The sequence below is a fragment of the Pseudophryne corroboree genome, chromosome 7 (genome assembly GCF_028390025.1).
Source record: "Pseudophryne corroboree isolate aPseCor3 chromosome 7, aPseCor3.hap2, whole genome shotgun sequence".
Classification (NCBI taxonomy): domain Eukaryota; kingdom Metazoa; phylum Chordata; class Amphibia; order Anura; family Myobatrachidae; genus Pseudophryne; species Pseudophryne corroboree.
This window is the reverse complement of record NC_086450.1, coordinates 294174856-294199178: the sequence shown is the minus strand read 5'-3', so window position 1 is coordinate 294199178 and position 24323 is coordinate 294174856. Positions and strand designations below refer to the sequence as shown.

Below are 24323 nucleotides of genomic sequence, written 5' to 3'. Positions count from 1 at the left end.
AAGTATTCATACAAGAGATCTTCCGACTCCACGGTCTTCCTGAAGAAATTATCTCAGATCGAGGAGTTCAATTCACAGCCAAATTCTGGCGAAGTTTATATCAAGTCCTCCAAGTCAAGCTAAAGTTTTCCACGGCTTACCATCCTCAGACCAATGGTCAAACCGAGAGGGTGAATCAGGACTTGGAGGCCTTCCTCCGCATCTATGTGTCCTCCTCTCAAGATGACTGGGTTCAATTACTTCCCTGGGCCGAGTTCTGTCATAACAACCAGTATCATTCTTCATCTGCTTCAACACCATTCTTCACTAACTTTGGATTCCACCCTAAAGTCCCTGAGTTCCAACCGCTTCCAGCAACTTCTGTTCCCGCAGTGGATATCACCTTGCATCAGTTTGCCAATATCTGGAAGAGCGTACGATCAGCTCTGCTCAAGGCATCGTTCAGGTACAAGAAGTTTGCGGATAAGAAGCGTCGAGCAGTTCCTGCTCTCAAGGTGGGTGATCGGGTATGGTTATCCACGAAGAATTTGAGGTTAAGAGTTCCCAGTATGAAGTTTGCACCTCGCTATATCGGTCCTTTCAAGATTGAACAAGTCATCAATCCTGTTGCTTACAGACTCCAGTTGCCTCCCTTCTTAAAAATACCCAGGACATTCCATGTTTCCCTGTTGAAACCGCTGATCTTGAATCGGTTTCATTCCTCACTTCCTCCAACTCCGAAAGTCCAAACTCAACGAGGCGTTGAGTATGAAGTGGCCAAGATCCTGGACTCACGTCACCGTTACGGTCAACTACAATATCTTATTGACTGGAAGGGTTATGGTCCTGAGGAACGTTCATGGACCAATGCTTCTGATGTCCATGCTCCTGCCTTGGTCCGGAGATTCCATTCCAAGTTTCCTCAAAAGCCAAAGAAGTGTCCTGGGGCCACTCCTAAAGGGGGGGGTGCTGTCACGATCCGGGTATCTGGACGCCATTTCTTACCCATCAGATGCCTCCTAAGGCTGGCTCAGCGCTCCAGGACCGGATCCCATCTGTTATCCTGATGTGTACATTCCTGTATCCTCTCCTGTCACTCTGGGACGCTGTCACAGTAAACGCCATATTACACCTGGCATGGCGTCTCCCGCGGCCTCCGCCGCCGTCCCTGAACTTCTGCATGCAGAGTGTCTGAGTGGCGATTACGTCAGCCGCGGCCTCCGCTGTGTCCGCGTGGTTGGATGTGCATCTGTCAGCCTGGCGCCTCCTGTCTCCGGTGGCCGGCGCCGCCATTACTGTTTTCATTACCATATGGATTACAAACCAAACTTCCCTCCAAGTGTCTGCATGGGCGCAGCCATCTTGGATTCTGTCAGCTGATCATTTCCACCAATCTGTTCTCAGTATTGATAATCTGCATAATTGCCTAGCCAATCCCTTCCTTGCTGCAGGTATAAATACACTGTGCCTGAGCAAGGAAGGCGTCAGTGCTTTGGTTGTCAAACCTAGTTCCTGTTTGTCTCTCTCCTGTGATTGTCTTCCAGGTTCCAGCTCCTGTCTCAAGACTTCCACCATAGAGACCCGCACCAGCATTCCACCTGCGGTGTAGCCTGACTCTCCAACCCATTGTGGATTCATCTGTTTCCAGCTACAGCATTACCTGCTTCCAACTCAGCTTCCAGCAGAGTACAGCTTCCCTTAAAGGGCCGGTGTCCTTTCTACACTTTACCACTCTCCACCGGTATTATTATTTCTCCGCTCTCAAGTTCTACATTTCAGTTCATATTTCATCGCTCCCAAGTTCATTTATTATTTAACTGGTTCCAGCCAGTATCCACTCCGTGCTAACAACAGTCTGGTTCCAGCCAGTATCCACTGCAGCTGTTTTATCTTCAGCAATCCAGCTTTTCCTGGAACACCAGCTGGCACAATCCTGGGTTATCTCCATTGCTACAGACGGGCCTGGTAAGGACTTTCCATCTAGAAGATCATAAGAACTATCTCACACTACCAGTGCTCTGTGGCTCCTGCCATCCTGTAGTACCCAGGAACTGTATTTATTCTTTGCTGACTTTTACATTTTCTTTTACTGCTGCTGTGTTGCGGAGTTGTCAAAATAAACATCATTGACTTTTATCCAAGTTGTCGTGGTCACGCCTTCGGGCAGTTATTATTCATGTTACTTACATGTCCAGGGGTCTGATACAACCTCCCAGGTTCCGGTACATCTCAGCCCCTACAACTGAGGCTGCCTCCCGTCAGCTCAGGCCCTCAGTTGTGACATATTTGATTTGATAGTGTGGTAAGGGAGTAATTGTAAAACACAATTGTGTGTCGTGTTAGTGAGTAATGGTAGTTTTTATTGCTCACAATTATCGAGATAGTGTGGTTTATTAAATTGCGAATGCACGTTTGTACACGTGGTACGGTACGTGAGGACAGCGCACAGAGGCGCACACGCGGCGTAAGGTCGCACATGTGGCATAGAGACACGCACGGTCGCATGTTTACGCAAGGTTGCGTAGAGTTGCAAGCGCAAATTATAACCGCACAATAGCAGTTCAATTTAAGGCGGGATAGAATACATTTAATACTATAACTATCCGATTTCAAAAGCAGATTAGTGTAAGACTTTGTTTAAACTGTACTGCCTCTGGGTTAAAACCATCAATCAAAGGGAGTGATATTTTTCTGTACAGAAAAACACTGTGTATCTGTGTGAGCCGAAAGTAGGAGTGAGTGTATTGAACCTGGAAATCGGTATACCGTGGGGACGCTGAGTTAACAGAGGCTCAGCGGCGTGTAAGGGTCGCAATCTTGCATATTGACTTAGTGGATTGAGGCAAGTACTGTGTGAAAATGTGCGGAGGAGCATGATAGATTATTGACTTGGTGGATTGAGGCACGTACTGTGTGAAAACGTGTAGGTAGAAGGTTCTTAGTGTTACGCTCCGGCTGTGGAGCGCAGCTTGTGAAATCGACTCCCGCAATCGTAGGGCATATAGATAACAAGTATCTATAGGCCGTGCGATTGAACCGCACGTCCGTGTGATTGAACTGCACGTCCGTGTGTTCTACACAGCACAACGTGATACTATTGTGTCATATGCGCTGTGGAAAGCATACGCAGACGTGATTGTGTAAATAATGGGTTTTTCGCTGATTACGTCGGGAAATCTCACTGGTGGAAGTCCATTTGAAAGGGTGAGCAATAGTTATTGAAGTTTTCTGTTCTTCACCCTATAAAAATTCCAGTGGAGATACCGAAAAGGAATTTTTCCGCTGTCTCTCTCAGGAAAATATTCCAACAGAACCTCCACCGAAAGAAATTACGGTGCTGTAAGGTCTGATAGGAGCCCAAATTTGGTACATCGCGATCCACTATCAACAGTGTATCGTAGTACTGGCCAGCGGGGGCGAGAGTGGGCTAAGGCGCTCAGAGAACTTTCACAGTCTGCTTGCATTGTGTATTTTGGTGTTATGGGAACCAGGTGCTCAAGTGAGAGAGGTTCAGCAGCCAAGGGTTCAGGCTGAAGAGATACGGCCAAAAGGGTCAGCAAGGTTTATAATGTGTGGGAAATATGGTCCGCACGCGGAGGCTTTTTGCAATGAATGGGTGACTGCTGATGATAGGGCATCATTCCCTAGGGTTGGTGAGTTTGATCTAAGGTATTGCAGGTAGTATGTCTAACCAAAGTCATATAAGACATGAACGGAAATATAATAACTGTTTGAACTTGTAGCAACAATAAACAAGTAGAAAAAGAAAAAAAAAGAGAAAGCAAGAACACTGCCATATGTAGATGTGGAAGCAGTTACGGCCAGCATACAAACTATAGAAAATAATAAAAATAAAAATGTAACCTATATATGTACTAATGAATGTCAAAGTTTTATTTAGGGGGAGAAGGCGACCTGACAGGTTTCAGCCATTTCTCATGCACTCAGAGGAGTATCCAACCGGTAAAAGAAGAGCAGTAGCCTGCAGGGGAAGTGGCTGAGACCAGTGGAACTGGTAAGTATGGAGTCATTCGTGTACATATATGGTATAACCCAAAAATAAAATAAAAATCAAGAAAGTAACATCAGAAATGGAGAATAATCCTGTCCGCACGTTAGTATTTGCCAGTAGATAAGCGGGCAGAGATAGGGTAACCCCCGGGTAGTTCTTTTAGTTACCATATAAGAAGTATTCATTCCTAGTAATGCCCCTAGTCAAGATGAGCTCGGAAATGTTTGTTGGACCATGTAAAGACCCTTAATACGGGATGAGAAGGATTGAATGAATACTTCGCGTGACCTAGAAGCTTGTTGATTTTTCTTTTTTGTCTTTTGCAGTACTATAAAATTCTCCGTCTGGATAAGATCACTGCTAAACACTAATTCGGCAAATAGGAGGAACGAAAGAAGTGCAACATTACCCTTTGACAAAACCTGCTGAAGTTACGATTGGACCTCTATGATGCTAAACCCTTTTTTTTTCTTCTTTCCTAGCAGCAGTGGGCCCTAACTAACTTAACTGACAGAGATTTTGTTAAATGTGAAATACATATATTGTACTCCCGCTCAGGAAGTACAAGGTATGTTAGATACCCTCAAAGACTAATGTTGCATTCCTCTGTTCTAGATTCATGTCCATCACAGGTAGAGGAAATTAGCTCACAGATACCGTGTTCCCTTTGAACTTAGGATGGACAGGACACTGGATTGATGGCTGAGGTAGCCCCAGTAGTGACACAGCATGCACAAGCTTTAAGGGGAGGTAGACCAAGTAGTTAATCAATTCCCCGTAGTGCCCATTCCAGTTGTCATTTTAATAAAATCCTATCCACCTCTACAAACTTATCTGTCACCAACCTCTATTCTGTTTCTCCACAGTTTCCTCTTCATCTTTTGCGTTCACACAGGGTGGTACAATACATGGACCCGATTACAGTTCAAACACTACATGCCTAATTGGTCCTTCAGAGTTCTGCCCAAACCCAGTATATCTCACCAGCACAATGACACCAGTATTACTGCAGTGTGCCTTGTCATGCACAAAGGGTGGAGGAAGGATGAGAATACTGGTGAAGGGAAATTTTTGTATAGACATAAGTGAAAGCCCGTTGGTGAACGCAGACCTGATATTTTCTTCTTCTTTCTCTCCTCTAGAGATGTTTTTTTTTCTTTTTTTTGAGTTATGCTCATGGTACTCTACATTGCAAACACACAACAGTTAAATGAAGATAACAAATTTGTGTTCCCTACAGGAAAAGGAGGTCTGGAAGTCGAAGGGGTATGGTTAGGAGTCCCCAGGACTCTGGAGAGACGGACAAGGTAAGCCAGTGGCCCCCAAGACGTATATCCCAAGCCTAGCTGAGGCGGCATATGGTCTGACTCACCTAGGGTAAGGAAGGTATGTGCAAATTGGTAAGAGCTTACTGGCATGTACCAGGGTTCTCTTCTCAGGCAAGCAGGAAAGCAATGACCTGTCTTACTTGCATGAGGAAGAACATCTGGTAAGTTAGTACTAACAGAGCCATCCGATATCCCTCCTGCAGACGAACCTTTTCAGGTAATACAAATCGACTTCGTACAGTTAACACCCTTTAGGAATTATTGTTATGTATTGGTGTGCACTGATGTTTTCTCAAACTGGGTAGAGGCATTTCCTGCCGCCACGGATGCTGCTGTGTTTACCGCAAAGAAAATTGTGCAGAAATTTGTGTGTAGATATGGTACCCCTAGAAGTAGGAGCAAAGTGATACTGGACTATTGTGGTCATAGACACTGCCACTAGTATTACGTAGCATCGGAACCACTCACAGATCTTCACTTAACAAATCACCCTCTTTGAAAAATTTTTTTTTTTTTTTGGAAGACAACCTCATGTCATGATTGATCCACACAATGATCAGAAATACACCAATGAGGTGACAGTACAGTACCTTATCGAGATGAGCCAGCATTTGAGAACTTGACAAAAGAACTTGAAACTGTTGATTCCTGGTATGCCAAATACTAACTGTCTTGATTGTGAACCAAGAGACTGTGTGATTGTTCTTACGCTCAGGTTGCCTAATAATAAGAATTTACTTACCGATAATTCTATTTCTCGGAGTCCGTAGTGGATGCTGGGGTTCCTGAAAGGACCATGGGGGATAGCGGCTCCGCAGGAGACAGGGCACAAAAGTAAAGCTTTTACAGGTCAGGTGGTGTGTACTGGCTCCTCCCCCTATGACCCTCCTCCAGACTCCAGTTAGGTACCGTGCCCGGACGAGCGTACACAATAAGGGAGGATTTTGAATCCCGGGTAAGACTCATACCAGCCACACCAATCACACCGTACAACTTGTGATCTAAACCCAGTTAACAGTATGATAACAGAGGAGCCTCTGAAAGATGGCTTCCTAAACAATAACCCGAATTAGTTAACAATAACTATGTACAAGTATTGCAGATAATCCGCACTTGGGATGGGCGCCCAGCATCCACTACGGACTCCGAGAAATAGAATTATCGGTAAGTAAATTCTTATTTTCTCTATCGTCCTAAGTGGATGCTGGGGTTCCTGAAAGGACCATGGGGATTATACCAAAGCTCCCAAACGGGCGGGAGAGTGCGGATGACTCTGCAGCACCGAATGAGAGAACTCCAGGTCCTCCTTTGCCAGGGTATCAAATTTGTAAAAATTTACAAACGTGTTCTCCCCTGACCACGTAGCTGCTCGGCAGAGTTGTAATGCCGAGACCCCTCGGGCAGCCGCCCAAGATGAGCCCACCTTCCTTGCGGAATGGGCCTTAACAGATTTAGGCTGTGGCAGGCCTGCCACAGAATGTACAAGTTGAATTTTGTTACAAATCCAACGAGCAATCGACTGCTTAGAAGCAGGTGCACCCAACTTGTTGGGTGCATACAGTATAAACAGCGAGTCAGATTTTCTGACTCCAGCCGTCCTTTAAATGTATATTTTTAAGGCTCTGACAACGTCCAACAACTTGGAGTCCTTCAAGTCGTCTGTAGCCGCAGGCACTACAATAGGCTGGTTCAGGTGAAACGCTGATACCACCTTAGGGAGAAAATGCGGACGCGTCCGCAGCTCTGCCCTATGTCGAATGGAAAATTAAATAAGGGCTTTTATAAAACAAAGCCGCCAGTTCAGATACTCTCCCGGCCGAAGCCAGGGCCAGTAACATAGTCACTTTCCATGTGAGATATTTCAAATCCACATTCTTTAGTGGTTCAAACCAATTGGATTTGAGGAAATCTAAAACTACATTTAGATCCCACGGTGCCACCTTAGGCACCACAGGAGGCTGTATATGCAGTACTCCTTTGATAAAAATCTGGACCTCAGGGACTGAGGCCAATTCTTTTTGGAAGAATATTGATAGGGCCGAAATTTGAACCTTAATAGATCCCAATTTGAGACCCATAGACAATCCTGATTGCAGGAAATGTAGGAAAACGACCCAGTTGAAATTCCTCCATCGGAGCACTCCGCTGCTCGCACCACGCAACATATTTTCGCCAAATACGGCGATAATGCTTCGCGGTGACTTCCTTCCTTGCCTTTATCAAGGTAGGAATGACTTCTTCTGGAATGCCTTTTCCTTTTAGGATCTGGCATTCAAACGCCATGCCGTCAAACGCAGCCGCGGTAAGTCTTGAAAAAGACAAGGACCCTGCTGAAGCAGGTCCCTTCTCAGAAGTAGAGGCCACGGATCGTCCGTGACCATCTCTTGAAGTTCCGGGTACCAAGTCCTTCTTGGCCAATCCGGAGCCACTAGTCTTACTCCTCTTTGCCGTATAATCCTCAATACCTTTGGTATGAGAGGCAGAGGAGGAAACACATATACCGACTGGTACACCCAAGGTGTTACCAGCGCGTCCACAGCTATTGCCTGCGGATCTCTTGACCTGGCGCAATACCTGTCCAGTGTTTTGTTGAGGCGAGACGCCATCATGTCCACCATTGGTTTTACCCAACGGTTTAATAGCATGTGGAAAACTTCTGGATGAAGTCCCCACTCTCCCGGGTGAAGGTCGTGTCTGCTGAGGAAGTCTGCTTCCCAGTTGTCCACGCCCGGGATGAATACTGCTGACAGTGCTATCACGTGATTCTCCGCCCAGCGAAGGATCCTGGCAGCTTCTGCCATTGCCCTCCTGCTTCTTGTGCCGCCCTGTCTGTTTACATGGGCGACTGCCGTGATGTTGTCCGACTGGATCAACACCGGTCTTCCTTGAAGCAGAGGTTCCGCCTGGCTTAGAGCATTGTAGATTGCTCTTAGTTCCAGAATGCTTATGTGAAGAGACTTTTTCAGGCTCGACCACACTCCCTGGAAATTTCTTCCCTGTGTGACTGCTCCCCAGCCTCTCAGGCTGGCATCCGTGGTCACCAGGATCCAATCCTGCATGCCGAATCTGCGGCCCTCCAATAGATGAGCCTCCTGCAACCACCACAGAAGGGATACCCTTGTCCTCGGCGACAGGGTTATCCGCAGGTGCATCTGAAGATGCGACCCTGACCATTCGTCCAACAGATCCCTTTGCATGGAATCTGCCGAAAGGGATTGCTTCGTAAGAAGCTACCATTTTTTCCCAGGACTCTTGTGCATTGATGTACAGACACCTTTCCTGGTTTTAGGAGGTTCCTGACCAGGTCAGATAACTCCTTGGCTTTTTCTTCGGGAAGAAAAACCTTTTTCTGAACTGTGTCCAGAATCATCCCCAGGAACAGCAGACGAGTTGTCGGCATTAATTGGGATTTTGGAATATTCAGAATCCATCCGTGCTGCTTTAGCACCTCTTGAGATAGTGCTAAACCCATCTCTAGCTGTTCTCTGGACTTTGCCCTTATTAGGAGATCGTCCAAGTATGGGATAATTAATACGCCTTTTCTTCGAAGAAGAAATATTATCTCGGCCATTACCTTTGTAAAGACCCGAGGTGCCGTGGACAAACCAAACGGCAGCGTCTGAAACTGATAGTGACAGTTTTGTACAACGAACCTGAGGTACCCCTGGTGTGAGGGGTAATTGGAACGTGGAGATACGCATCCTTGATGTCCAAGGATACCATAAAGTCCCCTTCTTCCAGGTTCGCTATCACTGCTCTGAGTGACTCCATCTCGAACTTGAACTTCTTTATGTACAGGTTCAAGGACTTCAGATTTAGAATAGGCCTTACCGAGCCATCCGGCTTCGGTACCACAAAAAGAGTGGAATAATACCCCTTCCCTTGTTGTAGAAGAGGTACCTTGACTATCACCTGCTGAGAATACAGCTTGTGAATGGCTTCCAAAACCGTCTCCCTTTCTGAGGGGGACGTTGGTAAAGCAGACTTCAGGAAACGGCGAGGTGGCTCTGTCTCTAATTTCAACCTGTACCCCTGAGATATTATCTGCAGGATCCAGGGATTTACCTGCGAGTGAGCCCACTGCGCGCTGTAATTCTTGAGACGACCGCCTACCGCCCCCGAGTCCGCTTGCGAAGCCCCAGCGTCATGCTGAGGCTTTTGTAGAAGCCGGGGAGGGCTTCTGTTCCTGGGAAGGAGCTGCCTGTTGCTGTCTCTTCCCTCGTCCTCTGCCTCGTGGCAGATATGAATAGCCCTTTGCTCTCTTATTTTTAAAGGAACGAAAGGGCTGCGGTTGAAAGGTCGGTGCCTTTTTCTGTTGGGGAGTGACTTGAGGTAGAAAGGTGGATTTCCCGGCCGTAGCCGTGGCCACCAAATCCGATAGACCGACCCCAAATAACTCCTCTACGCATCGCCTGTCCACTGTCGTGTCCATAAAGCTCTTCTGGCCGAAATGGACATAGCACTTACCCGTGATGCCAGTGTGCAGATATCTCTCTGTGCATCACGCATATAAAGAAATGCATCCTTTATTTGTTCTAACGACAGTAAAATATTGTCCCTGTCCAGGGTATCAATATTTTCGATCAGGGACTCAGACCAAACTACCCCAGCACTGCACATCCAGGCAGTCGCAATAGCTGGTCGTAGTATAACACCTGCATGTGTGTATATACCTTTTTGGATATTTTCCATCCTCCTATCTGATGGATCTTTAAGTGCGGCCGTCTCAGGAGAGGGTAACGCCACTTGTTTTGATAAGCGTGTTAGCGCTTTGTCCACCCTAGGAGGTGTTTCCCAGCGCTCCCTAACCTCTGGCGGGAAAGGGTATAAAGCCAATAACTTCTTTGAAATTAGCAGTTTTTTATCGGGGCACCCCACGCTTCATCATACACGTCATTTAATTCTTCTGATTCGGTAAAAACTACTGGTAGTTTTTTCACACCCCACATAATACCCTGTTTAGTGGTACCTGTAGTATCAGCTAAATGTAACATCTCCTTTATTGCCAAAATCATATAACGTGTGGCCCTACTGGAAAATACGGTTGATTCGTCACCTTCACCACCGGAATCAGTGCCTGCGTCTGGGTCTGTGTCGACCGACTGAGGCAAGGGGCGTTTTACAGCCCCTGACGGTGTTTGAGGCGCCTGGACAGGCACTAATTGAGTGTCCGGCCGCCTCATGTCGGCAAACGACTGCTTAAGCGAGTTGACGCTATCCCGTAATTCCACAAATAAAGGCATCCATTCTGGTGTCGACCCCCTAGGAGGTGACATCCTCATATTTGGCAATTGCTCCGCCTCCACACCAATAACGTCCTCATACATGTCGACACACACGTACCGACACACAGCAGACACACAGGGAATGCTCTATACGAAGACAGGACCCACTAGCCCTTTGGGGAGACAGAGGGAGAGTCTGCCAGCACACACCAAAAAGCGCTATATATGACAGGGATAGCCTTATGATTAAGTGCTCCCTTATAGCTGCTTTTATATTAATATATTGCCATTTATTTTGCCCCCCCTCTCTGTTATACCCTGTTTCTGTAGTGCAGTGCAGGGGAGAGACCTGGGAGCCTTCCTGACCAGCGGAGCTGTGACAGAAAATGGCGCCGTGTGCTGAGGAGATAGGCCCCGCCCCTTTTCCGGCGGGCTCGTCTCCCGCTATTTAGTACATTTAGGCAGGGGTAAATATCTCCATATAGCCTCTGGGGCTATATGTGAGGTATTTTTAGCCTTTTTAAAGGTTTTCATTTGCCTCCCAGGGCGCCCCCCCCCCAGCGCCCTGCGCCCTCAGTGACTGCCGTGTGAAGTGTGCTGAGAGGAAAATGGCGCACAGCTGCAGTGCTGTGCGCTACCTTAAGAAGACTGCAGGAGTCTTCAGCCGCCGATTCTGGACCTCTTCTTGCTTCAGCATCTGTGAGGGGGCCGGCGGCGTGGCTCCGGTGACCATCCAGGCTGTACCTGTGATCGTCCCTCTGGAGCTTCATGTCCAGTAGCCAAGAAGCCAATCCATCCTGCACGCAGGTGAGTTCACTTCTTCTCCCCTCTGTCCCTCGTTGCAGTGATCCTGTTGCCAGCAGGAATCACTGTAAAATAAAAAAAAAAAACCTAAGCTAAACTCTCTAAGCAGCTCTTTATGAGAGCCACCTAGAATTGCACCCTTCTCGGCCGGGCACAAAAATCTAACTGGAGTCTGGAGGAGGGTCATAGGGGGAGGAGCCAGTACACACCACCTGACCTGTAAAAGCTTTACTTTTGTGCCCTGTCTCCTGCGGAGCCGCTATCCCCCATGGTCCTTTCAGGAACCCCAGCATCCACTTAGGACGATAGAGAAAGACAGGTGGGAAGGACCATTACCAAGTTTTGTTGACAGCACTATCCCAGTGAAAGTAGCCGAGAGAGAGACTTGGGTCCACGATTCCCATTGCAGGAAAGTCGGTAGTCTGGAAGGAACTCGTAAATGGAGTGAGATCGCAAAAGTATCACCAGAGAGTCTGTTCCGTGAAGACTAAGAGACGGCACTGTTGAACACTACTTGAGCATGCTAAAGGATTACAGAAAGACCAGTCGTTGTAATTGATTTGCTATGGACAAGATTTGTTTTGTTCTATTGTTTTGTTCTATTTTTTTTCTTTTTCCCGCTGACATTTTTTTCAGGACATTCTATTTTTGCAAGTCGAGTATGGGACTGGAAATGGTTCTGGAGGAAGCAGTGATTTCCTTATAGGATCCCAGGATTAGCCTATCAGTTTGTTAAAGCCAGAAAAAAAATCAAAGGTCTAGTAGTTACGGAGTTCGAAGGTAACGTGATAGGCTATTGTCTGAGGAATACTGTATTTTGTAGTTATTGTGACCCCATAATTGAAGATGAGTGCATCCAGAGATGGCAGTCTAGCAATAAGGCAGCATTTGACAGACATCCTTTGAGTGATTACCACTCACTAGTGGGTAAGGTCTTAAACCAAACGGAATGTTGGATGTGCTCACAGGTACCTCTAAGACGAAAAGATGCAGGATTAGTGCCATATTTTTTTTTTTTTAGAGTTAGCTGAGGTACTTGAAATAAACGGAAGGGGGAGGGGACCGGTGGACAAAGAATATAATATAACTAGACCCCCTAGTCTTAAGATCCACCAGTACCATAGATAAATCCTTGGTATGTTTAAATCTCACCAATTTCAGGAAATCAGGAAATTGGGAGGTAACCAGGAACAATCAGACAATGGCTATTCACACATAGCAGATAAAGAGCTCATTAATATATGTGGAAGAAAGGTTTATGAGTGGCTCTCCCCGAACTCCGAAGGTTTATGTTATCTAGGAAGGACACTACTTATAACCCTTGTTCAATGATGAAACAGACCTAGCATACATTCCAGAAATGGAAACAATGTTCAGTGAATGATAGGAATGTAAATCATGAAAATTTTATGTCTCTTTCATGATTTGTTTGTGTTTTCTCCCTCTACCCAGCAGAACCTCAATCGAATCCAAACATCAGTGTACAAAGACGTAGGTACATGTATGTGTGAAATGTTCTTTCAAATCACACATCATAGGCCATAGCACTGTCCCAGCATGTTGTCCCACACCCAACCAGTGGTCCCGTGACCGCCGAGTGCATATAGAGGATGTCTCATCCTCCTCCCTGTCTTCCCCAAATATAGTCAAGTGTATGATTTGCGAAATGAATACGTGTGTCTAGGTCACTGATTATTGTTTGAAATATATTTTTCTCATGTTAATAATTTATGGCAGTTATTGTTTACTGCCAAAGGGTGGACTGTCAAAGGCAAAAATATTACATAGAGAGAACATACAGACTCCGCACATTATGAGTAGCTATGCTTGCGAATACGCACAGCAATATATGGTAACATATGCATTTACACAGACATGCCACAAAGATATATTCAACACATATTTCATACAGCACATAAATTTAAACATATCAAGCACCAGACATCATAAGGTTTTAAATTATATAATGGAGTAACGTCATGTATGTGTATTATTGGAGCGGAGTAAGATGGACATGTCGTGCTTGGTATCAAAGTAACCAGATTAATGTGTAGATCCATTTGATGCCTGTGGTTATGTTGTAGCACATTGCCATGAGTAGATATGATTAAATGTAGGAATATGAAGTCACTTTTACCGGAACAAAAGAACATATATATTCAAAGGAGCATGTGATGGACAGGAAACCAGAGACCAGCAACCTTGAACAAAAGCCCTCACACTGACCAATGACTCATCATGAATGGGAAAGTTCCCTCCCCTAGACCAATAACAAGAGAGCTAGATACCCCCAACAGACTCAATGTATAGCTGATGCCACATAGAAGAGCCTGTTTTCCCCTGGGTCCTGAGCGAGATGGAGTGTTGGTAATACTTTGCTGATGTTAGCTGGTGTTGAGGCACAGCTAAAAATGGAGGAACTGGAGCGATTATAAAGTGCATTGAGGGAGATGGTGATGTATTGCTGGCCGTGTCTGTATTTGAATTAGTTTGTAATAACTGCTTACTGTGTAAATTGTAACCATGTAACTATATATATATACTGTACATTGTGATATATTGAATACATATCCTTTTAATAACAAACATATACATCAATGAGCTTTGGAACTCAGATAATGTGTGGGAGCATTGTTTTCTCTTATGGGATGTAGTGTTTTGCGATGTATAGCGCACATTCATAGCACATGGTAAGAAGATGCGCAGGCGTCCGCAGTATATATTAGAGCTGGCATTTTAAATATTTGTTAGAAAGTAATTTGACTTGAACAGAATGACCCCCTAGGTTTTGCCCAACTGCTAACAAATTTGCTGCTGCGATCAACTCTGAATTAGGCCCTTAGTCATGTGTTACAGCAAGTCCGATGAGTAATTGGATGAAGACTCTATGTAGCAGATAAAACACAGGTTCTAAAACTCAGTCCTCAGGACCCCACACAGTGCATGTTTTGCAGGTCTCCTCACAGAATCACAAGTTAAATAATTTGCTCCACCTGTGGACCTTTTTAAAATGTGTCAGTGAGTAATAAATACACCTGTGCACCTTTTGAGTTACCTGGAAAACGTTGACTGCTTGGGGTCCTGAGGACTGAGTGTGAGAACCTATGAGATAATAGATTATTTATACAGAGTTGCCCATTTACAACATGTAATTGAGCCAATTGATGCAACAATGCAGCCCTTGTCCCTCGATACACAATTAATCTATGTATCACAACAGAAAACATTTCCATTCAATTAATGTACATTATACAATATATATTTGACGCATTTCTTCTCCTTTATAGCCTGGTTTCCAAATGGTATTGAGTAGCCTTCACTTATTCAAAATGTGGCATTTATGAATATAAAGGCCGAAAAGATCAAAGGCACGGTGATCATTTGTTGTTATTAGGTCATTTTTATTAGTAAAATTATTGTTTAATAATCTGTTAGATTGAAAAACTATTCTATAATTTACTTTATTATGTATATATACCATTTTTAACCTATTTGGCAGATAATATTATGCTGATGTAAAATATGATACACACCATGAGATTGTTAGTTTAAAAAAAAAAAAAAGACATTGCCTGATGCTCTGGCCCTACAGAACATTGCGGCAAAGCAAGTAACCCTAAAGCTGACCGTACACCTTACGATTATCTGTCCACGGGCGTGGCCTGGAGTCGCTAGGTAGAGGGAATGTTTTGACAGCTGTCCTGTTTATATCCTTTATATATCCTGCTTATATTAGGTGTTCCTCCACCAGACTGGGGTATTACAGCAGGATACTATCTCCTAATTCCCAGTGGTTCTGAGGTGGGATCTTGTGCGGTGCCTCCCTGTCTGCTTTTCGGAGTTCTTCACGGCTGAGTCCTCTCTCACTGGGGCTTGGTGTCCCTGTCTCAAGAACCCACAGCGGCCCTGGGGCATTGTACTTACCTGAGGGCTGTATCCTGTCTCCTGGTTGTATCCTGCGAGTGACTCCTGCCATATGCCTTCTATCCAAGTCCCATCATCATCGTCATCTGGTGTTCCTCCGGGTGCTTCTCCTGTATATCGGTGGCCTGATTCGTTTTCCTCCTGCTGTTGGTCTCATTGTAGTCTGCTGGTAAGCTCTGGTGGTGTGCTAGCTGCAGCCATATTGCCACCGGTATAACACCGCAATGCTGGCTTGCTCTCTGCAGTAAATACTTCAGGCAATTAATGGCTCCATTAAGAGGCTCCTCGTGAAGCTTGGAGATGTGGTAGCTGTATCTTCTAGTTCTGAAACTGCTGTTTGAATATTTTCTATGTCAGTGCAACTTCCGGATTTACCCTGCCCAAGGGATGTGTTTACTCCTGATATTGATATAATTTCAGTCCTTGGGTGTTTCGACTCCAATGAGTGCTTTCTGAAGATACATTCTTCATTTCTGTAGGTGTCGTTGAAGTTTCAAGAACCATCATTCAACTGCTCTTAGTACTTTTCTGTGCGTTCCTGGATGGGTGGGAGTTTCCCAGATTTATTTTTCAAGTACTTTATGTCCCTCTTTGTGTGTCCTAAGGTGAACAGAGATGTGACTGTTTTGATAATCTTGCAGGTGATAGAGGCTTTGTGTGGATTAATTTTTCATATTTTGCAGCCATTTTGTTTTAATGTTTGTTTATTTTAAATGCCTAGCTGTTTGAAAGGTTTAAATATTCTCCTACCTGTGCTGTATATACATTAATATAATGCTTAGTATTATGCATGGGAGGAACGCTGTATCCTTATAATGTGGAAGAGCCAGAATAGCCTAGCTAAGGGTCATTAGTCTATTGCCCTTGTCAGTTACAGTATGTGTTTTATTATCCTTCATTTGGGTGGGAGAAGGGGTTTAGTGTAGGGCAGCGTGGCCAACCCGCGGCTCTCGAGCCACATGCGGCTCTTTCATCCTCCGCATGCGGCTCGATCCGCTCCCGGCCACCGCTGCCCGACACACAGGAACTTCTAAGGCTTAGAAGTTGCTGTGTGTTAATCTAAGGTCTCGTGTGAGGAGAGCGCGCGCCTCTCCTGCCCCTCTGACTCATGCGGCAGTGTCTATCTTCAATTTCGGTGCAGGTCCATGAGCCAATCAGAGCTCACTGTCCGGCAGCTAAGCTCCTGATTGGCTGCCGGACCGCGAGCTCTGATTGGCTCACGGGCCGGCGCTGAATTGAAGATAGACACCGCCGCCGGAGCCAGAGGAAAAGGAGAGGCGCGTGCTGTGCTCTCCTCCCCTCCCTTCACAGCAGCAGCACCACCACCACCACCACCACCACGGTGAGCTGCACTTGGGGGGGGGGGGGGGGAGCCACTGTGGGGGCATGTGTATCTGCACTGGGGGCATAGTTGGCACTGTGGGGGTATGTGGAGCTGCACTGGGGGCATAGCTGGCACTGTTGGGGCATGTGGATTTGCACTGGGGGCATAGCTGGCACTGTGGGGGCATGTGGAGGAGCTGCACTGGGGGAATAGCTGGCACTGTGGGGGCATGTGGATCTGCACTGGGGGCATAGCTGGCACTGTGGGGGCATGTGGATATGCACTGGGGGCATAGCTGGCACTGGGGGGGCATGTGTATCTGCACCGGGGGCATAGCTGGCACTGTGGGGGCATGTGGAGGAGCTGCACTGGGGGAATAGCTGGCACTGTGGGGGCATGTGGATCTGCACTGGGGGCATAGCTGGCACTGTGGGGGCATGTGGATATGCACTGGGGGGGCATGTGGATCTGCACTGGGGGGCATGTGTATCTGCACCGGGGGCATAGCTGGCACTGTGAGGGCATGAGGATCTGCACTGGGGGCATAGCTGGCACTGTGAGGGCATGTGGATCTGCACTGGGGGCATAGCTGGCACTGTGGGGTCATGTGTATCTGCACTGGGGGCATATCTGGCACTGTGGGGGCATGTGTATCTGCACTGGGGGTATATCTGGCACTGTAAAGACATGTATAGCTGGCACTGGGGGCATATCTGGCACTGTAAGGACATGTGTATCTGCACTGGGGGCATATCTGGCACTGTGGGGGCATGTGCACTGGGAGCATATCTGGCACTGTAAGGACATGCGTATCTGGCACTGGGGGCATAGCTGCCACTGTGTGTACATGTGTATCTGGCACTGGGGGCATATATTTATCTGGCACTGTGTGGACATATGTGTATCTGGCACTGTGGAGGGGGGGGTATATGTATCTGGCACTGTAGAGGCACCCATTTTTTGGCATTTTTATATGTATGTGGCACTGTACTGGGGCATTATATGTATGTGGCACTGTACAACATGACTGAAAACGGGGTTATGACACAAGGTCATACTCCTACAAATGTCATATCGAAAGGTGCGCAACAAAAATGGGGTGTGGCTTTGTGAAAACCAGGCCACGTCCCCATTTTTGTGTGCGCGCGCATGATAGTGGTTCTTGCCCTTTACTACGGATCTTTTCTGGCTCTTTGCCTCTGACTGGTTGCCCACCCCTGGTGTAGGGGGTGGATGGGGTATTTATGGATCCAAGTATACCTAAGTTGGGGTAGGTTATATTGGATGAGGGGTCATGTAGATGTTGTTTTTGGGATACTTCTGTAGCTTTGATATTCTGGTGGCTGTGATTGTTTTCTATTTTGTTATTTTACAGTTTTGTATGTGACATATCGCTGGTACACACCCGTCGACGTGCCCATGACATAGCAGCCATTTAACTGAACAGCAGATAAATACGCCAGTGTGTACCAGCATTAGTCACACCCTAAATAAATGTATCAACTTAGTAGAAAATTGTAAGCAAAAATAGGTGAAGGGGCAGTGAAGCACAAATGTCATGATGGTCAAAATTGTACACTAGTCCCTTTTAGTTAGGGTCAGATGGCAAGTATCCTATAGCAGGTGCCAATAAAGGTAAGTGTATCACATAACCAGCACTAGAAAACATGATAGAACGTTAGAAAACGGCCCGGGAACGGGAAGTTCTTCGCACGTGACACTGACTCCCCCGCAGCGGCCACGCACACAGGTCCTATTCTCACTCTCACTATTACCGGACGGTTCCTGACTCGTCTCTAGGCATAAACTTCGAGGCAGCAGCGGAAGCCGGGCATCCCGAGTCCCGACCCAGCCATGCTGCAGCTGTATATAAGCTTAGCCACAACCTTACACACGTCTAATGAGTGATATCATCAAAGCCTTAGCCAACTGCAACTCTTCTTTTATTCTGTGACGGTGTAAGCAGCAGAGACAGCAACTCTTATTGGTTGTTTTTCAAGAGGAAGGCGGAGCGGCGTGCGGCACACGGTCTCCCGAAGCTGCTGTTCTGTGATTGTCACATGTGGGCAGTACCGCTGTAATGGCTGTGTGCTGTGTAAGGTGGGTCACTGCTGGAAGGTACAGTATGGATCTCTAGGCCAGGGTGAGATAACCTGGGGGCCACCGCTGTATCGCTCGGCATGCCCTGCTAGCCTCTGTCTGGCAAGTCATGCTGGGACACCTAGTCCCACAGCAGGGAAAACGACCATCTGCTTTCTCCCAGATTTTCAATAACAACTGAGATTTTAAATATAAGGGTCTTTTATTCCCATAATCGTTACAAAGTTCCTGAAATAAATAAGTCACAGTTTTAGCTGTAGCAATATTTAGGGGGTTGATCCAATCAGCGATGAGGGAAACAATGCGGAAACGCAGTGATGTCACCCATCTCACCCCAGGTCTGTGGTTCTCTTGTATGCAACCCTATGGGGAATTTAAATTGCACTAACTCAAAGATTCCACCATTTTATTTGGAGGGAGGATGGGGGGGAGGAGGAGGAGGAGGAGGAGAGAGATACCCGCATGTAGTATCTCCACAATATATGAAGGAAAGACAGCTGCAGATATCCCCATACCGTAGCGGTAGATGCTAGAATCAAGTAATCTAAAGGACCTCTGGAGCTAGTCCGGCGGGATAGAACTTTCACTATCCACGCCACCGACTACTCCTTTTAGTAACCCCATGGTGAGCCTGCAAGGGTACATTTCGGGTGCCTTGTTCGTAGCTTGCTCCTTCCCCTGGTGATGTCAGAGGTCCTTTCCCCAACTTGGTTTTAGCCATATCCATACAATATCTGCCAGTGCCATAACTAGACATTTTAGCGCTGTGTGTAAGAAACAGCATCCCCCCCAATATACAAATAAGAGCCAGTGCGCACGTCAAAAATATAGGGGCGTGGCTTCATGGGGAGGGGGCGGGACCACAGAGCTCCCTTTTACACATTACGGCTGGCAGAGCCCCCTTTTACACGGCACGGCTGGCAGAGCCCCCTTTTACACATTAGGCAGGCAGAGCCCCCTTTTACAAATTACGGCAGGCATAGCTCCCTTTTACACATTACGGCAGGCAGAGTCCCCCTTTTTACACATTACGGCATGCAGATTCCCCCTTTTTGACACATTATGGCAGGCAGTCCCCCTTTTTTACACATTATGGCAGGCAGTCCCTATTTTTTACACATTATGGCAGGCAGTCCCCCTTTTTTACACATTATGGCAGGCAGTCCCTATTTTTTACACATTATGGCAGGCAGTCCCCCTTTCTTACACAATATGCAGGCAGTCCCCCTTCTTCACACAATATGGCGTGCGCTCTCCCTTCTTTACACATTAGGCAGTTCCCCTATTTTCTCTTACGTCCTAGAGGATGCTGGAGACTCCGTAAGGACCACGGGGTATAGACGGGCTCCGCAGGAGACATGAGCACTCTAAAGACTTTAGAATGGGTGTGCACTGGCTCCTCCCTCTATGCCCCTCCTCCAGACCTCAGTTAGATCCTATGCCCAGAGGAGACTGGGTGCACTGCAGGGGAGCTCTCCTGAGTTTCTCTGAAAAAGACTTTTGTTAGGTTTTTCATTTTCAGGGAGCGCTGCTGGCAACAGGCTCCCTGCATCGTGGGACTGAGGGGAGAGAAGCAGACCTACTTAAATGATAGGCTCTGCTTCTTAGGCTACTGGACACCATTAGCTCCAGAGGGTCGGAACGCAGGTCTTACCCTCGCCGTTCGTCCCGGAGCCGCGCCGCCGTCCTCCTCACATAGCCGGAAGATAGAAGCCGGGTGAGTATTAAGAAGAAAATAAGAATTTACTCACCGGTAATTCTATTTCTCGTAGTCCGTAGTGGATGCTGGGGACTCCGTAAGGACCATGGGGAATAGACGGCTCCGCAGGAGACTGGGCACATCTAAAGAAAGATTTAGGACTATCTGGTGTGCACTGGCTCCTCCCCCTATGACCCTCCTCCAAGCCTCAGGAACTGTGCCCGGAAGAGCTGACACAATAAGGAAGGATTTTTGAATCCCGGGTAAGACTCATACCAGCCACACCAATCACACCATATAACACGTGATAGGAACCCCGGTTAACAGTATGATAACAAATGGAGCCTCTGAAGAGATGGCTCACAACAAAACCCGATTTTTGTAACAATAACTATGTACAGGTATTGCAGACAATCCGCACTTGGGATGGGCGCCCAGCATCCACTACGGACTACGAGAAATAGAATTACCGGTGAGTAAATTCTTATTTTCTCTGACGTCCTAGTGGATGCTGGGGACTCCGTAAGGACCATGGGGATTATACCAAAGCTCCCAAACGGGCGGGAGAGTGCGGATGACTCTGCAGCACCGAATGAGAGAATTCCAGGTCCTCCTCAGCCAGGGTATCAAATTTGTAGAATTTTGCAAACGTGTTTGCCCCCGACCAAGTAGCTGCTCGGCAAAGTTGTAAAGCCGAGACCCCTCGGGCAGCCGCCCAAGATGAGCCCCCTTCCTTGTGGAATGGGCTTTTACAGATTTAGGCTGCGGTAGTCCCACCGCAGAATGCGCCAGCTGAATAGTGCTACAAATCCAGCGCGCAATAGACTGCTTAGAAGCAGGAGCACCCAGCTTGGTGGGTGCATACAGGATAAACAGTGAGTCAGTCTTTCTGACTCCAGCCGTCCTGGAAATATAAATTTTTAGGGCCCTGACTACGTCCAGCAACTTGGAATCCTCCAAGTCCCTAGTAGCCGCAGGCACCACAATAGGTTGGTTCAAGTGAAAAGCTGAGACCACCTTTGGGAGAAACCGAGGACGAGTCCTCAATTCTGCCCTATCCATATGGAAAATCAGATAAGGGCTTTTTCAAGACAAAGCCGCCAATTCTGAAACCCGCCTGGCCGACGCCAGGGCCAACAGCATGACCACTTTCCACGTGAGATATTTTAAATCCACAGTCTTAAGTGGTTCGAACCAATGTGATTTCAGGAATGCCAAACCCACATTGAGATCCCAAGGTGCCACTGGGGGCACAAAAGGAGGCTGAATATGCAGTACTCCTTTTACAAAAGTCTGAACTTCAAGCAGTGAAGCCAGTTCTTTTTGGAAGAAAATCGACAGAGCCGAAATCTGGACCTTTATGGACCCCAATTTGAGGCCCAACGTCACCCCTGCTTGCAGGAAGTGCAGGAATCGACCCAGGTGAAATTCCTCCGTCGGGGCCTTCATGGCCTCACACCAAGCAACATATCTTCGCCAAATGCGGTGATAATGTCTTGCGGTTACATCCTTCCTGGCTTTGATCAGGGTAGGGATGACTTCCTCCGGAATACCCTTTTCCTTCAGGATCCGGTGTTCAACCGCCATGCCGTCAAACGCAGCCGCGGTAAGTCTTGGAACAGACAGGGTCCCTGCTGCAGCAGGTCTTGTCTGAGCGGCAGAGGCCAAGGGTCCTCTGTAAGCATCTCTTTAAGTTCCGGGTACCAAGCTCTTCTTGGCCAATCCGGAACCACGAGTATGGTTTTCACTCCTCGCCTTCTTATTATTCTCAGTACCTTGGGTATGAGAGGTAGAGGAGGAAACACATAAACCGACTGATACACCCATGGTGTCACTAGAGCGTCCACCGCTATCGCCTGAGGGTCTCTTGACCGGGCGCAATATCTTGTCAACTTCTTGTTGAGGCGGGACGCCATCATGTCTACCTGTGGTTTTTCCCACCGGTTGACCAGCATTTGGAAGACTTCTGCCATCCTGCTTCTCGTGCCGCCCTGTCTGTTTACATGGGCGACCGCCGTAATGTTGTCTGACTGGATCAGTACCGGCTGGTTTTGAAGCAGGGGTCTTGCCTGGCTTAGGGCATTGTAAATGGCCCTTAGCTCCAGGATATTTATGTGAAGAGAAATCTCCTGATCTGACCACAGTCCTTGGAAATTTCTTCCCTTTGTGACAGCCCCCCAGCCCCGAAGGCTGGCATCCGTGGTCACCAGGACCCAGTCCTGTATTCCGAATCTGCGGCCCTCTAGTAGATGAGCCCTCTGCAACCACCACAGCAGCGACACCCTGGTTCTGGCCGATAGGGTTATCCGCTGTTGCATCTGGAGATGGGACCCGGACCATTTGTCCAACAGGTCCCACTGGAACGTCCTTGCGTGGAACCTTCCGAATGGAATTGCTTCGTACGAAGCTACCATTTTTCCCAGGACTCGTGTGTATTGATGTACCGACACTTTTCCTGGTTTTAGGATGTCTCTGACCAGAGATGACAATTCCTCGGCTTTTTCCAGTGGAAGAAACACTTTTTTCTGGTCTGTGTCCAGAATCATTCCCAGGAACAGAAGACGTGTCGTCGGGACTAGCTGTGACTTTGGAATGTTTAGAATCCAGCCGTGCGGTTGTAGCACTTCCTGAGAAAGTGCCAACCCCACTATCAACTGTTCTTTGGACCTCGCCTTTATCAGGAGATCGTCCAAGTACGGGATAATTAAAACTCCCTTCTTGCGAAGGAGTATCATCATTTCGGCCATTACCTTGGTAAAGACCCTCGGTGCCGTGGATAACCGAAACGGCAGCGTCTGGAACTGATAGTGACAGTCCTGTACCACAAATCTGAGGTACTCCTGGTGCGGAGGGTAAATGGGGACATGCAGGTACGCATCCTTGATGTCCAGGGATACCATGTAATCCCCCTCCTCCAGGCTCGCAATAACCGCCCTGAGCGATTCCATCTTGAACTTGAACCTTTTGATATAAGTGTTCAAGGCTTTTAAATTTAAGATGGGTCTCACCGAACCGTCCGGTTTCGGTACCACAAACATTGTGGAGTAGTAACCCTTTCCTTGCTAAAGGAGGGGTACCTTGACAATCAATTTCTGTGAATACAGTTTTTGAATAGCCACCAACACTGCCTCCCTGGCAGAGGGAGTTGCCGGCAAGGCAGATTTTAGGAAACGGCGGGGGGGGGAGACGTCTCGAATTCCAGCCTGTACCCCTGAGATACCACTTGAAGGACCCAGGGATCCACCTGTGAGAGAGCCCACTGTGTGCTGAAAAACCTGAGACGTGCCCCCACCGTTCCCGATTCCGCCTGAACAGCCCCAGCGTCATGCTGTGGACTTACCGGACACAGGGGAGGACTTCTGCTCCTGGGAACTAGCTGTGTGCTGCAGCTTTTTCCCCCTTCCTCTGCCCCTCGGCAGAAAGGATGAGCCTCTAGCCCGCTTATTTCTCTATCGTCCTAGTGGATGCTGGGGTTCCTGAAAGGACCATGGGGATTAGCGGCTCCGCAGGAGACAGGGCACAAAAAGTAAAGCTTTACGATCAGGTGGTGTGTACTGGCTCCTCCCCCCATGACCCTCCTCCAAGCCTTAGTTAGATTTTTGTGCCCGGCCGAGAAGGGTGCAATCTAGGTGGCTCTCCTAAAGAGCTGCTTAGAAAAGTTTAGCTTAGGTTTTTTATTTTACAGTGAGTCCTGCTGGCAACAGGATCACTGCAACGAGGGACTTAGGGGAGAAGAAGTGAACTCACCTGCGTGCAGGATGGATTGGCTTCTTGGCTACTGGACATCAGCTCCAGAGGGACGATCACAGGTACAGCCTGGATGGTCACCGGAGCCTTGCCGCCGGCCCCCTTGCAGATGCTGAAGTAAGAAGAGGTCCAGAATCGGCGGCAGAAGACTCCTCAGTCTTCTAAAGGTAGCGCACAGCAC

General features: G+C 47.4%; 1 protein-coding gene across 4 annotated transcripts in view; it reads left to right on the top strand.

The window, feature by feature from the left end:
• Nucleotides 1-18271: 18271 nt before the first annotated feature.
• EEF2KMT (eukaryotic elongation factor 2 lysine methyltransferase) overlaps nucleotides 18272-24323 on the top strand; it is a 203547-nt gene continuing 197495 nt past the window's right edge. For 3 of the 4 annotated variants that reach the window (XM_063934239.1, XM_063934241.1, XM_063934238.1), the window contains exon 1: nucleotides 18272-18696. The gene's annotated coding sequence lies outside the window, so the exon portion shown is untranslated. The remainder of the gene's footprint in view (nucleotides 18697-24323) is intronic. The other variant, XM_063934240.1, reaches the window with a different exon arrangement.